This window comes from Chiloscyllium plagiosum, chromosome 6, assembly GCF_004010195.1.
Source record: "Chiloscyllium plagiosum isolate BGI_BamShark_2017 chromosome 6, ASM401019v2, whole genome shotgun sequence".
Lineage (NCBI taxonomy): Eukaryota > Metazoa > Chordata > Chondrichthyes > Orectolobiformes > Hemiscylliidae > Chiloscyllium > Chiloscyllium plagiosum.
Genome location: NC_057715.1, coordinates 70,849,192 through 70,865,225, shown reverse-complemented (window position 1 = coordinate 70,865,225; position 16,034 = coordinate 70,849,192). Strand labels below are relative to the sequence as shown.

Below are 16,034 nucleotides of genomic sequence, written 5' to 3'. Positions count from 1 at the left end.
AAATACGCTCCACAACCACGACAAGGTGCAAAACACCCAAGAGGTTCAACACCATCCAGAACAAAGCAGCCTCTTTTGTTCACATGCCACCTCACATCTTCAGCATTCACTCCAGCAATGATGCACAATGACACCAGTGCAATAACTCATCAAAGCTCTCTCAAAGACACCTTCTGAACCTGTCAACACTTGCATCTAGAAGGACACGGGCAGCTGAATCGAGTGAAAACCACAACCCGCAAGCTTGGTTCCAAGCCACACAGAATCCTCAGAATTCGCATGACACCAGGTTACAGTCCAACAGATTTATTTGAAATCACAAGCTTTCGCAGTGCTGCTCTTTTGTCAGATCACTTCACCTGATGAAGGAGCAGCAGGCCGAAAGCTTGTGGTTTCAACTAAACCTGTTGGACTATAACCTGGTGTCGTGTGACTTCTGACTTTGTTCACCTCTGTCCAACACCGGCAGTTCCACATCATACATAGCATCCTGACTTCGAAATATATCACTGTTCGGTCAAATCCTGGGACACCTTCCCTAACAGTACTGAAGATGTTCCTTCAGCACATGGACAGCAGTGTTTGAAGGATGCAGCGAACCACCACCTCCCCAAGGGCAATTAAGGATGGCTAACTATTGCTGGCCTTGCCAACAATGCTCACATCCCACAAATGAATTTTAAAACAGGGACCTAGATAAGTCAGATTTTCATCTTTTGTGGTGGATACCACAAATCCCTAATGTTCCTGATTAAAGATCCATTTTCTGTTCTGGGAGTATCCTCCTGCCATAACCTGCAGAGAAGGTCAATGGCTACCAATACACATTTCACTGTTGTGTTTGATGAGAATGTAAGAGAAATAGCTTTTTTTCAGTTTGTGAATGCCTGATTTTATTTATTTCATTAGCATTTTAAAGGATTGTCATTATTATCATTTGACACATCACGGCAGTGCTTTCTGTGCACCAAAGCAGTGAGTTTTAAAGGCGCAGCCTATGTCATATCATTAAATCAATAGGAAAATCAAACCAGAAATGTCACTTAAATCATTAAAACCAGCGGAGGACTTTATTGTCTGGAGAAAAGCCTTTAATGCATCTGATCCCCTACCTGGTTAATTTAATGGTTGCTTAAAATTTAAAATCAGGATTGAAAATGTACTTAAGCATACTACTTGCATAACTAAATACCTTTATCATAGACGATCCAAACACTTTTTAAACATAAAACAGAAAGAACAGGGAAGGCTGGAAATTTTAAACATACCTGCCATTATAAATCATATTAAACTTTTTTCAACATGTCTGCCAAAAGGTGCTGAACTTTATGCAATTATCAGCAAACATTCCCACTTCTGACCGTATGATGGAGGGAAGGTCTTTGATGAAGCAGCTGAAGGTTGTCGGGCCAAGAACACTATTCTGAGGAACTCCTGCAGAGATGCCCCGGAGCTGAGATGACTGACCCCCAACAATCACAGCCTTGATATCAAGGGCTGTCACTCTCACCTCACCTCTGGAATTCAGTTCTTTTGCCCATGTTTGAGACACAACTATAAAGAACTTAAGAGCTGAGTAGCCCTGGGTAAAACCTAAACAGAGCATCACTGAGCAGGATAGTGTTGAGCAGATGTTGATTGAAAGCCTTGGTGATGATACCTTTCATCGCTTTAATGATAATCAAGAGTAAACCGATGGGGTGGTAATTGGTCAGGTTGGATTTGTCCTGCTTTTTATGTACAGGACACACGTGGACAATTTTTCACATTGTCTGATGGATACAAGCGTTGTAACTATACTAGAGCAGTTTGACTAGGAGGGAGCAGCAAATTCTGGAGCACAAGTCTTTAGTTGCCATTCTATTGCCAGAATGTTGTCATGGCCCATTGTCTTTGAGGTCTCAAATGCCTCCAACCATTTCTTGATATCATGTGGAGTGAATCTAATTGGCTGAATACTGATTTTTGTGATGTGGGACCACTGGAGAAGGCCAAGAGGGATCATCCACTCATTGCTTCTGGCTGAAGATTGCTGCAAATGTTTCAGTCTTATCTTTTGCACTTATGTGTTGAGCTCTTCCATCATTGAGATTGGGGATATTTGTGGACCTATCTCCTGCAGTAAGTTGTTGAATTGTGCACCATCATTCTCAACTGCAGAGCTTAGATCTAATTCATTGGTTATAGGATCTCTGAGCTCTGCCTATCACTTGCTACATAAGCAGTTTGGTGTGCATTTGATAGTTTCACTAAGTTGACACCTCATTTTTAGGTACGTCTGCTGCTGCTTCTGGCATGCCCTCCTGCACTCTCCACTGAACCAGGATTAATGATGGTAATGATTGAGTGCGGGATATGCTGGGCCATCAGGTAGCAGATTGTATTGGAGTACAATTCTGTTGCTCTTGCTGGACAAGAACACCTGATAAATGCCCAGTCTTGATTTCCTCGATTTGTTTCATTTAAAACAGTGATAGTGCTATGCAACACGATGGAGGTTACTCTTAATGTAAAGATGGAACTTCAACTCCAGCCAACAGATTGTCAAGTATGCTTTTCTGACTTGTTGGTTCCCTCATCACCAGCCACAGACCCAGTCTAGCAGCTTTTGGACCCAACTAGCTCAATCAGTAGTACTGCTTCAGCTGAATCACTCTTGGTAGTGGACATTGAAGTCCCCCACCCAGAGTACATTTTGCATCCTTGCCAAACTCAGTGCTTCCTTCAAATGTTTTCAACATGAGGGAAGCTGAGGGAGAACAGTATGTAGTAATCAGCAGGAGGTTTCCTTAAACCGACTTCAGTTTAACCTGAAGTCAGGAGACTTCATGGGGTCTGCAGTCAATGTCGTGAACTCCGAGGGCAACACCCTCTGACTGCATACCGCTGCGCCGCCACCTCTTCTGGGTCTATCCTGCTGATGGGACAGGACATATTCAGGGATGGTGATGATGGCATCTGGGATATTTCCTGTCAGCTATGATTTCATAAGTATGACTATGTCAGGTTGGTGCTTGACTAGTCTGTGACACAGTTTAGATTAGATTAGATTAGATTAGATTACATTATAGTGTGGAAACAGGCCCTTCGGCCCAACAAGTCCACACCGACCCGCCGAAGCGCAACCCACCCATACCCCTACATTTACCACTTACCTAACACTACGGGCAATTTAGCATGGCTAATTCACCTGACCTGCACATCTTTGGACTGTGGGAGGAAACCGGAGCACCCGGAGGAAACCCACGCAGACACGGGGAGAACGTGCAAACTCCACACAGTCGCCTGAGGCGGGAATTGAACCCGAGTCTCTGGCGCTGTGAGGCAGCAGTGCTAACCACTGTGCCACCCAAATTCTCCCAATATTGACACTAGCCCCCCCAAAATGTTAGTAAGGAGGACTTTGCAGAATCAGCAAGGCTGTTTCAAGCGTGGAAAGGGTCAAAAAGTGTAGCACTGGAAAAACACAGCAGGTCAGGCAGCATCCAAGGAGCATGGTCTTTTCCGGTGCCCAGGTTGAAGATGGGTCGTCCATCCAGTTTCATTTCTTTGTTGAGGTCTTGTAACAATTAATACAACTGAGTAGCTTGTTAGACCATTTCAGAGGGCAATTGAGCGTTAACCAAATTGCTCTGGGTCTGGAATCCGATGTAGGTCAGACCAGGTGATGATGACAAAAATTATTCCCTGAAGGACATCAGTGAAACTGATGGGATTTTTCTGACAATCAACGATGGTTTCATGGTCATCAGTAGATTCTTCATTCCAGATTTTTCAAAAGTTAAATTCAAATTCCACCTGGAACCCAGGTGCCGAGAACATTAGCCAAGTTTCTGGATTAATAGTCAAGCCAATTAATAGTCAATACCACTAGGCCATCACCTTTCTATCTCTCTGTTTGAATCCCTCTCATATTTGGCTTTTCTACCTAATTTTGTGCTGCCTGCAAATTTGGCTATATTTGCTACCTTCCTCTAAGTCATTACTATATATTGCCAACAATTGTAGTCCTAGCACTAATCCCTGTGGAAGAACCCCACTGGTTACAGATCATCATGAAAAAGAACATCTTATTCCCATGCGCTGTTTCCTACCCATTAGCCAATTCTCTATCCACGTCAATGTAACACCTCTAATACCATGGACTCTTATGACAACGTTTTGTAAATTACCTTGACAAATGCCTTTTAGAAGTTCAAATACAACACATCTACTGGTTCCCCTCTATCCACTCTGGTTGAGACTGACTTGACAAACCCTAATAAATTAGTCAAACATGATTTCCCTTCCATGAAGCTATACTGACTCTCTTTGATGACAAAATTTTTCAAAATGTTCTACTATTACTTCCTGAATAATTGGATACAATATTTTACAACAATAGATATTAGACTAATTGGCCAATAGTTACCTAATTTTTGCCTCCCTCCCTTTTTTGAAAAGAAGTGTTGCATTGGCAATTTTCTATCTACGAGTACTTCTCCAGTGTCTAAGGGTTTTTAGGAAGTTTCAACCAATGTCTACGTAGCTACTTCTTTCAGCACTGGGGGCTTATCTGCCTTTAACACCATTAGTTTATCTTATACTACTTCTTTAGTGATAGTGACAGTGCTTAATTTCTCCCCCATATTCTTTAGTATTAATGGAATGTCCAAAGTATCCTCCACCATTAGGACTGATGCAAAATTATCTGTTTACCTACTGCACCATTTTTTTGTTCCTCATAATTATCTCCCCAGATTCATTTTCTTAAGGGGTCTATATTTATTTTGACCCTTTTCCTCTTGCCTGCTTGGCCTTGTATTTTCTCTCGCACTATTATCTTTTTAGACTTCCTTTGCTGAATTCTGAATTTATTCCAGTCTTCGGGACTATCACTGACTCTTGCCTCCTTATATGTTTTTCTTTCAACTTATTATTGTTCTTACCTTCTTTGCTCAGCCCTAGTGGTTTATCGCTCTCTTAGAATCTTTCCTCCATACTGGGATATATTTTTGCTGAGAGTCACGAATTACCTCTTTAAAAGTTTGCAAATGCTTGTTTACTGAATTTCCTGCTAATTTATCCATTCAATCTAGTTTCACTAACTCTGTCCTCATTTTATCCAACCAGTACTTTCACTAACTCTGCCCAAATTTGATTGTAATTCCCTTTAAGTTAAACACAGTTGTTTCCGACCCAAATTTCTCACTGTCACTCCTCCACCTCAATTCAAACATGGATGAAGGTATGACAGTCAGGCCCATAATTTGGCAAATGCGAAGTAGAAATAAGTTAAGTCAGCTGTGATTTTAAAAATTTTTTAGAGTTTCTTTATTTAACTAGTGGCATGTGGGTGTTGGTCTGTGAGCATGAGAGGGTTTTACAATTAACTTGTGAGCATTTATAAATCTATGAACTTTTGAAACCAGTACAAGACAGAGATAGTTCCAGGTATGCTGATGGGAATCTATTTGCAATGTGGACAGATTAAATACTAAAGGGTTTTAAGCTGCTTTTAGTTATAAGGATCAGAGATGCATTTTATTTTTTCCTTTGGAGTAGCATCCATTGGAAAACATTTTGGTTTCAGTTTGCAGAAGTTGGATGCATGAAACATGTTCTCCTCGAGCAAGGATTTAGTTCAGAAAAGATGGGAATAGTTACTTCAGTGTAAAATTTTATAATCAATTGTGTGAATGCCCAAGGAAGAGTCTACAAGATCCTCAAAATCAGGAATTGAAAGCAACATTTATGTTAAATCTATAGAGAGAAGGGAATTCTCTCCCTGATGTTTGAATACCATAAAGGAATACTGTTGGGATAGATGGGAGTTTTACTGCACTTTCAAGTTTTTTCAAATTGTATTATTTGTAGATAGCTTGCTGTTCTGTTTTATCTTCATTTTGTTTTTCTAATAATCTCCTGTTATTATTAAAATCCAAATGTTTTTGTTTCTGTGAAAGATCACCTTCTTTGTGAAATGATCTGCCAAGCTTGGATTTCAGTCTGGAATCATCTTATCCAGTAACAATATCAGTTGTGATCACAGTGTACATGCCGAAACTGCACTTTCAGGTGGTATTGCCAACTGGCAGCATGTAAGTAAGAAACAGTTGTGTACCAAGAATAGATCTTTGACATCCAAATGAAACCAAACTAGTTTTACGAAGGGTGCACAACGGTGAAGAGGCTTTAGAACAGGATGATATGGCCAACCGTATCAAAGACTGCAGACCGATCAAGAAGGACGAACAGGGATTAGTTTACTTTTGCCACAGTCACATCAGACTTCAATTGTGACTTTGGTAACAGTCATTATAGCACAGGCAGAAACCTGATGGAATGGATTTAATCATGGGGCTCAAGGAAGGATAGATGCGTATTTGGAAAGTGACAACACACTCAAGGACTTTGGAAGGCAAAGGGAGATTAGAGATGTGGTGGTTGTTTGCAAGAACAGAGGATTCAAGGGATTATTTTTGGGAGAGAGGGTAATTATGGCATATTTAAAAGAGAAACATAAAGCACCTAAAGAGTTAGCTTCATTAACAATATCAAGGAATGTTAGTAAAGGAGGGAAAAGTGTACATTCAGCAGTTGCATGGGAATATGGTTAAGGGTGTAAGAGAAAGTTTGCTTGGGCAAGTTGAGTTTGGAAGATCGTGAATGGAGACATAAAAGAAATTGGGGAAAAAGGCACTGTTAGGGAAATAGCATGAGGGAACTTTAGAAGAAATTTATTCCAGTAGGTTGGTGGGAGGAAAGGGGCAGAAGCAGTTGATCAAATGGTTTCACTATGGTGACAAAGAAGTCCAAATGTTTTTCGGATTTTTTTTTAGAAGCTTATGGAGAAAGATACTTTCTTTTTACAAAGTACTATTTTGAGAAATGTGTGTTCATCAAGGTTAAAAAGTCTTGTTGCTGGGTATTTCCTTATCAGGTACTTAAGTAGAGTACAAAAACTTCACTTATAAGTCATTTATTTAGAGAAATTCCTTCTTTGCCAGCCTCTGGTGCATCAACATTTCTCCTTGGAATGAGTAGAATTTTTAAAAATTCATTCATGGAATGAAGGCATTACTGGCTAGGTTTTCATTTATTGCACATTCCTTATTGCCCAATGGGCAGTTAAGATTCAACCACATTGCTAGAGTCATTTGTAGGCCAGACCAGGTAAGGATGGCAAGTTCCTTCCCTAAAAGACATTAGGCAACAAGATAGGTTTTTCTGAGAATCAGCAATGGATTCATGCTCATCATTAGGCTCTTAATTCCAGATTTGTTTTACATTGAGTCCAAATTCTACTATTTGTTGTGTTGGGACTTGAATGCAGGTCCACAGAACATTATCTGGATAATACCACTAGGCTGTCACTTCCCCTGAATTGCATTAATCATTCTTTAAATGATCAGCTACTGAAATAAAGAGATCATTCAAACAAATGCAAAATACTGTGGTTATTGAAAAGCTGAACATGCTTTGTGGTCTGTGGCAACGCAGAGGAGCAGTCTTCAGGGAAGTCATGGGATCTTGAAGAGATTGAATTCCTGTCATGACACAGCACCACTATAGAAGGGTAGCCTCTGGCCACAGTCTTGTCAAGGTCAGTGGACAAGCCTTTTAAACATCCCTGCAGCACTAGCATTTTGTCGGGGAGGCTGCCCTCTCAGAAGCTGGCCAGTTCAGGCACTGCAGGGTCCCACAAGTTCCTAGTTTTCCATGATCATTTGTCTTAATTGCTTTCGGTCAATATATTGGAAGCTGGCATGTACAGATAGGTAGCCTTTCTAGCCCCGATCCTCCCAGAAAATCTCGCTCTCTCTCTCTCACTCACTCACACATGGGAATGTAAATTATGTCCATGACTTTGCAATCAGTAATATGATATCAGTTTCAATAAAGACCATTCAGCATCCACGAATTTTGTAATGATCATCAGTAAAATTGTTATGAAAAATGACCATGATTGGAAAACGTACTTGTGTAAATGGTTTTGTGTTACCTCTACTTAAAACAAACTTCAGTAAATATGCTAAGATTTACAAAACCAGACTGAGATGAAGGGACTGACATATGAGGAGAGGTGGAATCAGATAGGACTATTATATTCACTGGAGTTCCCGAGAATGTGCGTGTGTGTGTTGGAGGGTGGGAGGTCTCATAGAATTTCTAATAGGAATAAACAGAGAAGATGCATGAAGATGTCCCCAGTGACAGGGTTGTCCAGAACTAGGGGCTGAGATGAAGAAACATTTCTTCACCCAGGGAGTGATGAGCTGTGAAATGCACTATCAGAGAAAGCATTTGAGGTCAAAACATGAGTTCAAGGAGTTGGATATATCGCTTAGAGTTAAAAATATCATATGAAATTGGAGAAAAGCAGGTACAGACTATTGAGTTGGATGATCTGCCATGATCAGAATGAAGAGTGGAGTGGACTCAGCATGCCAAATGGCCTATTTTCTATGTATCTATAACACTTGTGTTAATTAACCACTCAAGTTATTCTATAACTCTCTGCAAAAAATATATGTTGGCTGAAAGGCTGGGACATTACCACTGCAACACAAGAGTCCTTTATTTAACTGCCTGCATTTAGCTGGTTGCACTCAATAATTATGATCGATTACATTTTATTGATTTTGCAATGACGGTCACAGTTATTCTTGGAGAATGTTAAAACTGAAATTTCATGATCAGTGATAAACATTGTTATCTGATAATATTTCAAGATATCATCAAAATACTTGAAACTAAATGATAAGAGTAGACTTTTATGTTAAATTATACTTAAAAAGAATCTATATTCTGCACTGAGACCAACCAATCTATGCTTCACTGCAGCCTTCTCCTGTAACTCCTCATTCAGCATAACGTTTCATTCCTTTCTCCAACCTTTGCATTCCTACCCTTCCCTTAATTCCATCCACATTTTCACCTCAGCTACTCACTAGCAAGTTTCACATTTCAAAACTCTGGGTAAAGTGACTGCTTCTAAATTCCCTATTTGTTTCATTTATTGGTGCAACAATACTATAGCTTTAAGAGGTGTACTTTGACTTTATTTTATATAAAGGGAGATTCATACAGAGATGCTGAGCAGTCTGTTCAGTCTTGGGGTTTTAATTATTAAAGGTTGGATCAATGGAAGCAACATGGAGTCAGGTTCCAAAAGAAATAGGGTTTTAATGTTGCTTTCAGCAATTGTTGGGATTTTGGAAGATGCCATGTATTCTCTAAGCTACACCAAAAAGCTTGAGTTCTCCCTTTGCCAGAATTTTCTTGGTAATATTTCCTCCTGGACTGGAGAAACATTGCATTTGAGAGAAACTATTTTACTGAATTTGCTTTTGTCAAAGTGTGTATTGATGGAATGATACTCCATTGGAAATATTGTTGTTTAGTAGTTAAATAATCTATTATTTCTATAAAGGTTTCCATTAAAGTTAAAGTTTGGCCAATTCTTCTTTCTTTTATTTGTATTTAACTGTAGAGTAAGAATAAAGCATATTTTGCTTAAAGCCGAGTAGCATAACCAATTGAATTACATCTAGAAATCAGCACTTTATACTTGCCGTTAAATAAAAAGTTAGGGTCAAGGGTATCTCCTTGATATATTTGAAGGGGGTTTGATCTGACACCTCAGAGTGTCCTCTACCTCTGTTTGTCTTTAGAAGTGGCAATGTTCTATCTGTGCCTATTCAATGAAAGTTAAAAATCACACAACACAGGTTATAGTCCAACGGGTTTATTTGGAAGCAGTTTTCAGAATGCTGCTCCTTCTTCAGGTAGCTGTGATATTTATATTCTATGAAAACCTTTCATAATATTAATGGCCTCTATTTAATCACTTCTCAGCTTTCCCTTGGCAAGAAAAGAGAGATGTAGCCTATTCATCCTTTCTTGATAAGTAAACCTTGGTGTACGAGTATCTTTCCTGCACTTTTCTTGCATCTTCTCAGTGCCTCTGCCTCCTTTTGATGTTTTAGCAAAAAGAATACAGCCAGCAGAACCAGGTGCAGCCTAACTGAGGCTTGATTCAAGTTTAAAATATAATTTCTACACTTCAATTCTGCCACTCTAAAAATATGCCCTAGTACTTGGTTTATATTTTGTAACGCCCTTGGCTTAAAAAGCGATTTCAGGAATAAATGTGTCCCTTAACTTTATGGAGTACTGATATAATATATTAATGTCTCATTACTGTATCGATTACTTTTACTACAAAATCAGGTTTTTCCAAAGCTTTTAACATTCAAATAATAGAAAGCTATTTTCTTGACAAATTATTTAGCATTTCTATTAGAAGGTTGGCTCAGTATTAACTTGAAAAGGTTAAAGTCCCGACTGTTTTATATTAGTTCCATGAAAGTTACTTCTAGTCACTTGCAGTTTGAAAGACCAAGAGCTAGATTTATCAAAATCCACAAAGTTAAAAAAAAAGTGGAATTTGCACAAATCCCTCTCTTTACAGATGTAAAATTTGCTGAAAAGGGTGAAGAGTGTGGACCATAACTCACACAGGAGACCATTTGAGTTTGGTGCTGAGTTCAAAGAGAGCTCATTTTGTCTCAAGAAGGCCATAACAACAAGGCAGAAGTCATGAATTGATGGAGCATAAGGAAACATAATTTAAGGGCAGATTAAGGTCTGTCTAACTGTCATGATCTGAAGTTTTATAAACCATCCAATTTCTAAATTTAAAAATGTAGCTACCATGTTAAAATAAATGTCTATTGGATTCCTTTGAGAGATAGGTCATTTAGTGCAGGTCAGAAAAAGAAAGTTAGCATCTGCCATGTAATTTCAATAGAGTTCTTCATTGATACTTCCACAAAGCCAAGTATTATGTAATAATGAATGCTTGTCTGAGTTTCTAAAATTACCCATGTCACAGCAGGCTGATTCAAGCTCAATATAGAGCCATACGTGGAAGCAGATCTTTCAGTCCAACTCATCCATACCGACTGAATTTCCTAAACTAAACTAATCTCATTTGTCCCTGTTTGGCTCATATCCCTGTAAATCTTTCCCATTCATGTACCTGTCCAAATGTCTTTCAAATGTTGTAATTGCACTCATCTCTACCACTTCCTCTGACAGGTCATTCTATATACATCCACCCTCTGCATGAAAATGCTGTCCCTCGGGTCCCTTTTAAACCTTTCCCCTCTCATCTTAAAAATATGCCCTCTCATGTTAGATTCTCCTACCCTGTGGAAAAGACTTTGGTTATCCATCTTATCTATGCTTCTCATGATTTTATAAACCTTTATAAGATTACCCCTCCCAGTCTCTGACACACCAGGGAAAATGTCTCAGCGTATCCAGTCTCTCCTTATAACTCAAACACTCAAGACTTGAGTTTGTACATCTTTTTTGCACCCTTTCCAGTTGAATAACATCTTTCCTATAGCAGTGTGACCAGAATTATGCACAGTACTCCAAAACATGCCTCACCAATGTCTTGTACAGCCCTCACATGACATATCAACTCCTATACTCAATGCTTTGACCAATGAAGCCAAACGCCTTCTTCACCATTCTGCCTACCTGTGATGCACTTTCAATTAATTATGCACCTGCATCCCTAGGTCTCTCTGTTCGACAAAAATCCCCAGAGCCCTACCACTAACTGTGTAAATCCTTCCCTAGTTTGTTTTACCAAAATGCAACATGTCACACTTATCTAAATGGAACTCCATCTGCCACTCCTCGGCCCATTAGCCCAGCTGATCAAGATCTCGCTGTACTCTGAGGCAACCTTCCTCACTGTCCACTTTACAACAATTTTGGTATCATCCACAAACTTACTAATCATATCTCCTATATTCTTAACCAAATCATTAATAAAAATGATGAACAGCAGTGGATCCAACACCGATCCTTGATTGGTCACGGGCCTCCAGTCTAAACAACTACCTTTCACCCCCACTCTGTGTCTCCTACCATCAATCAAATTTTGTATCCACTTGGCATGCTCACCCTGGATTCCATGTGGTCTAACCTTGCTAACCAGTCTACCACATGGATCCTTGTCGAAGGCCTTGTTGAAGTCCATGTAGACAATGTATACTGCACTACATTCATCATTACATTAAAAAAAAATATTAACTTGTTAGTTTACCTTGACTGAAGTCTGAATAAAAGTTTGATTGTAAACGTAATGAACACTTCAGATTTAAAAAGTTTTAAATGCTTTTATGAATGGAAGACTTCTTTTCATTATGAGAGTGTTTCATTAGACAGTGAGAGATTTATTTGCTTCTTCTCCACAGTTCCTAAAGTTTTCCTACTGGGTGAATAGATACGGTGGTATAAGCAGGTATGAAATGGCACTGAGTTTGGAAAGAAGAGTGTGAGGGCCGTAAGTAGAGAGGAAGCATAATTGCCATTGAGTTAGCATGGGAGTATGACAGGCTATAGGAAACGTTTGGGGGATGGCAGGTATGAGAAGGGGTGGCAAGAAGGCATATCAATTTCTGAAACAGTTGGGTCATTGACCAAAAGAACCAGATGGGCCTTGTAATCAGCCTGCTTCAGCACTCGCTGACCCTTGGAGTCAGCTACTCTGTGCTTCTGGGCTTAACGAGGCCAGATCCCAATCCAACCAACACTTCAGCGAGAAAACAGTATGATTGAGGATACTTTACAGCAAGGCATGTCCCAGGAGGCAGGAAATGACCTGCCTTGTAGGAAATGCTTAATAATAAAAAAGAGAATGTTTAGATTTGTCAAAAAAAAAGCAAAAGAAATGCTGATGCTGTAAATCAGAAAAAAAGATCAGAAATTGCTGGAAAAACTCAGCAAGTTGGGCAGCATCTGAGGAGAGAAAACAGAATTATTGTTTCAGGTCCAGTGACCCTTCTTCAGAATATTGTGGGAGCAATTAAATCAAATCACATGCTCAGAAATTTAACGTTCAGCGCTATACATTATCACGATTTTCTTAACAGGTTGTTAGTTCAAAGAAATGTATGTATTCTAAGACTTTTTTGACTGAGTGATAATAATCTGCACTTTTTCTCGTGTCTTGAATTTTTCAGACAAGGAACGGACATAGATACACAAACTAGTCATTTTACAACCTTCTTAATCAATCCTTTCAACACTTCAACTAGAAGATCACTCAAAAAACAATGTACCGTATTCGCAAATTTGAAAAGAAAATTGAGAAGATAATGAGAGGAAACCACTTGTCAATGGTGAATTAATTCTTCCATTGCTGTAAATTAAATATTTAAGTACTTTCAAAGGCATCAGTATTTAAATCACTTCAACGCTGTAATTTGTTGAAGCAAAAGGGGGAATTTTAACTCTCCTTGCCAAGCAAGTGGATTTCTTGTACTATATCCTTGTACCTTTATCATAATGATTTCAATGGGATTATTTATGCAGATTAGCTTGAATCAGAAATGCCAATGAAAATTTATACAAATGAGATATTTATGATGTACACAGTATTCTAAGGCTGTTGTAACCACAAACTGACAATTCTGGCCACACTGTCTAGTTTAACTTCTAGAGTAGGTGGGTCTTGAACTCAGGCCTCCCCTTTCAGAGACAGAGAAAGGGCCCTCAACATTTACATCGTCGCCATTAGTCCAACTCAATTCTAGAGTTTTATTGAATTCAAAGTTTACCACCTACCATGGTGGAATTCAAACACATTTCCCAGAATTATAGCTGGGCTTCTGTATTGCTTGCTTAATGACATTATCACTATGCTTTGGCCAGCCTCAGAAATACACAAATCATAATGTTAAAATAATGAACGAATCAATCCACCACTCCTCCACTTTGGATGTTTGGCCAGTTTTGAACCTGGGTCTTCAGAACATTATCAGAGTCACTTGATTAAAAGGCCACCAGTAGGCCATCACTAGGCCATCACCCCAGCCCCAGACCAATTAATATAACTGAAATCCAGTTATTCAAGTCAGCTATTGTCACATCAGGCTGCATTCCCATTTCAACCACTAATGGGTTTCAGCACAATTTCAAAACATTGATTGTAAAAGCAACTGGAACAATGATGTGATTTATGATATGCCGACATGAGCTATTAGAATTACAAGTATTGTTGTAGAGCATCCCAAAATGGGGGGTCAGAATTCCAGCTGATGGCCCAAGTAGTTTTAAGGCTCCAAACTGTAAAATACAATGGCTGCTTTCGAACATGCACTCCTCCCCTCACTTTCACCAGTCTTCTCTTTCCTGCTTCATAGGACATCTCCACCGCCACCTGTCAACTATCAGGAAGGGATCATAACAATTTTCAAGCTTCAACTTGAGGCTAGAATGGGAAAATGTTTAGGAAGCACAATATCACAAAAGTTTTTTTTTACATGTAGCAGAATGCATTTCATTTCTTTCTGCAAGTATCAATAATTTAGAAGTTTTCATTAAATGAGGAGAAGTTCATTCCCTTCCCCCCACCTACCTCACCAAGGATCAGGAAATTCTTTCCACTGATACTTTACAAGAGGACTGTACATAATGTATACTGACTGAGTGGCTTTGGAGGATATGTGAGGGCATAGTTATATGTGTGATCTGCGGTGCCATGGAGGATTCAAGAATACCATATGGGTATTATGTGCTCTCTTTGGGGGAAGAGTTGGGCGGTGAAGGAGTTGAAGGCTGAGGTTTAGGTGGCTCATAAACACTTTTAGGAGCTGGAAACTGTGTTGGAGAATTGAGGCAGGTCTTCCAACTATTCCACCTTGACATCCTTATTCCACATGATTTCCAACTCATAAACTAGTGCAAAAAGACAAACCTGACATGTCAAGTTATATATGGATCTGGTGTGCAGTTTTTGAACTTTGAAAGTACACAGGCAGGTTTCCCCGAAGCCAAAGAAAGATCCAACCCATTAGCCGTTCAAAATCCTTGTATAGTTTGGCGACAACAACATGCTGCCCTGTTTCACTTAAATAATAATAAAACCTTTCAATAACACAGTCTGAAATAAAATGAAAACCGAAAGAAAAGTGGATGAGTAAGTCAGAAACAAAATGAGAAATTCTGAAAAGCTTAGCAGGTATGGCAGCATCTACGGAGAGAAATCAGAGTTCACATTTCGGGTCGAGTGATTCTGAGGAAGGGTCACTGGACCCGAAACATTAACTCTGAAATAAAGTGACCTTGTGTAATAAAGTGAAATTAGTTTTGATCAGTTTTCAGTTACATTCAGAGCTCTTAACACATAGCAACATTAGAGATTGCACTGGCCTAAGCTAGTAGTTCTCAAAAGTTATTAATTGAAAGAACTTTTTTAAAAATCTCTGCTTCATTTAAAGTATAATACTGCATATTAGCTATGGGTATTAAAATGCTACATGCTTCTAATTTTTATTAAAACAGGTATTTACTTTCAGATATCAGTGAGATAGTTCTCACTGCAGAGTGTGTCTATCAATTTCTCTTTTTGTTTCTGATTTACAACATCCACTGTTCTTTCGGTTTTCATTTTTATGATGTTTGCCAATGGCATTCAGTCAATTGTCATTCTAGTCTTATTGGACTGAGCAAATTTGCATCTTCTCTTTGTGCTTGAATATCTAGTTTTTTTTTTAAATCTCCTCTCTCTTTAACCTAAAAGCTTCATCCTATTTCCCCCAAAAGTCTTAGAAATTACATTTATGGATAGAAAATTGTTGTCTTTCTCAAGAGTTAAGAGGAAGCAAATTATTGCATTTTTCATTTCTTAAACTGAAACATGTCATTTATATATTTTACAGATGGTCTGAAGCAGATGGCAAAATTATGAGCTGTTGTTATTTAGTAAATCTGAAATAGATTATGATTGGACTAACAAAACATCATGTGTCGCATTTTATACTCGATTAAAACAAAACATAAGGATAAGAGATGGGAAGGTACAACTAATGATTATTTATGAACGAAGGTGCTGAATTGGATGTCAATATGTTTAAAATTGTCATAACTGTATGTTTTGAAATTGGATTTATCAATAAATATAAAAATATATAATGAACAAAAAGTAAAATAGGTTTTCTCTTAGTCCATACGAACATAATAACCAA

The 16,034-nt window shown here is 38.7% G+C and overlaps 1 protein-coding gene across 5 annotated transcripts in view; it reads right to left on the bottom strand.

The window, feature by feature from the left end:
• LOC122550689 (cytoplasmic dynein 2 heavy chain 1) overlaps positions 1-16,034 on the bottom strand; it is a 555,979-nt gene that overhangs the window by 190,141 nt on the left and 349,804 nt on the right. The gene's annotated exons all lie outside the window — the stretch shown is intronic.